Genomic DNA, 1,338 nt, shown 5'->3' on the forward strand with positions numbered 1-1,338 from the left:
TAAATTGATTTGGAGAAACAACATAAGTGGGAACTAAATAACTAAATCTTTTTGTCGTGTGACTCTTATGGAAAATAATAATTGTTTTGATCTGTAAAAAGAGCTATGGGAAGGATTGACACCTCACAAAGTGAAATGCTCTTGCTAGCAATTGTTGAAAAAGAGGTTGGTAGTCAGACGAGAGCTTCTCATTGTAGGAATTATCAACCAAGATAGAGCCCACTGCCCTCTATGCAACACAGGTATGGAATCCATTAATCACTTATTTTCTCTTGTATTGAAACTTGAAAACTATGGTATTAGTGCTATGGGTTTTGAAGTGTTAATTAAGTAATGCATAAAGATCCCTTAGTATGCTTTCAATCTTAGATTGAGTTAATCTATCAATTAAGTGGTAATTCTTTGACTTTTCTGTTTCTGCTAATCTCTGACACAATTTAGAAAGTGTCTTAATATCTTCAAAACTTTGATGATGAGGTATATCGAACCCGTAATACTTCAATTATAACCTCAAAATAAGTCTTTCTTGTTCTGTGAAATCCTAAGAATAAAAACTCTCTGCTAACTTGCAGATATTATCAACATTGAATGATTTATAATTGTTATTAGGATCCAAAGCAGTGCTTAAAGTTAAAAGTTTCATAGCTTGTTCGCTGAATTTCAAATTCAATTCTTGTAATTGGGTATCTATCGTCACTAAGAATATATCAACTAGATAATGATGCTCTAGAGTTACATTTAGTTGACGAGATCTACCTCTACCCAAGATATATCGTGCGCCCATGTCAGGAATTTCTATCTCATGTTTTTAACAAATTTTTTTCACATTCTCAAGTAAATTAGTCCACCCATCATCTCTCAACTTCTGAAGGAGTGATTTTGTAGTAAAAATAAGATGAATTGCATTTAGAATATCTTGAGAGCGTAATTGTAATGCTTGGCAAAGAACATTAGTGATTCCCATGATCTCATGCATCAAGTGTAATATGAAAATAAATTCAAATGATGCTAATATTTTACCAGCAGCAGAAGCATCACCTCTTTGTGAATAACTGGCCCCTTCGTCAATAATACTTTCCACAACAGTGTAGGTTGCATCAAACATTCTTATTAAGCTACCAATAGAATGAAAGTGTTAGCTCCATCGAGTATCTCCAGCTCTTTGTAGAGTTCCCACTTAATTTGCTCCTCTACCTATTTCAAGTTCATCACTAGCAATCATGTTTGCAATGTTAATTACTTGAGCAGCTTGTAATTGGTCATGTCTTTTGAAAGAAGCACTAACAATATTTACAATAGAAATCAATTATGTAAAAAATTCATGAATATGAACTACTT

General features: G+C 32.9%; 1 pseudogene; it reads right to left on the reverse strand.

The window, feature by feature from the left end:
• Positions 1-322: 322 nt before the first annotated feature.
• LOC149527437 (uncharacterized) overlaps positions 323-1,338 on the reverse strand; it is a 1,311-nt pseudogene continuing 295 nt past the window's right edge.

This window comes from Theobroma umbraticum, unplaced genomic scaffold (assembly GCF_002168275.2).
Source record: "Theobroma umbraticum cultivar Fairchild unplaced genomic scaffold, ASM216827v3 scaffold_95.0, whole genome shotgun sequence".
Lineage (NCBI taxonomy): Eukaryota > Viridiplantae > Streptophyta > Magnoliopsida > Malvales > Malvaceae > Theobroma > Theobroma umbraticum.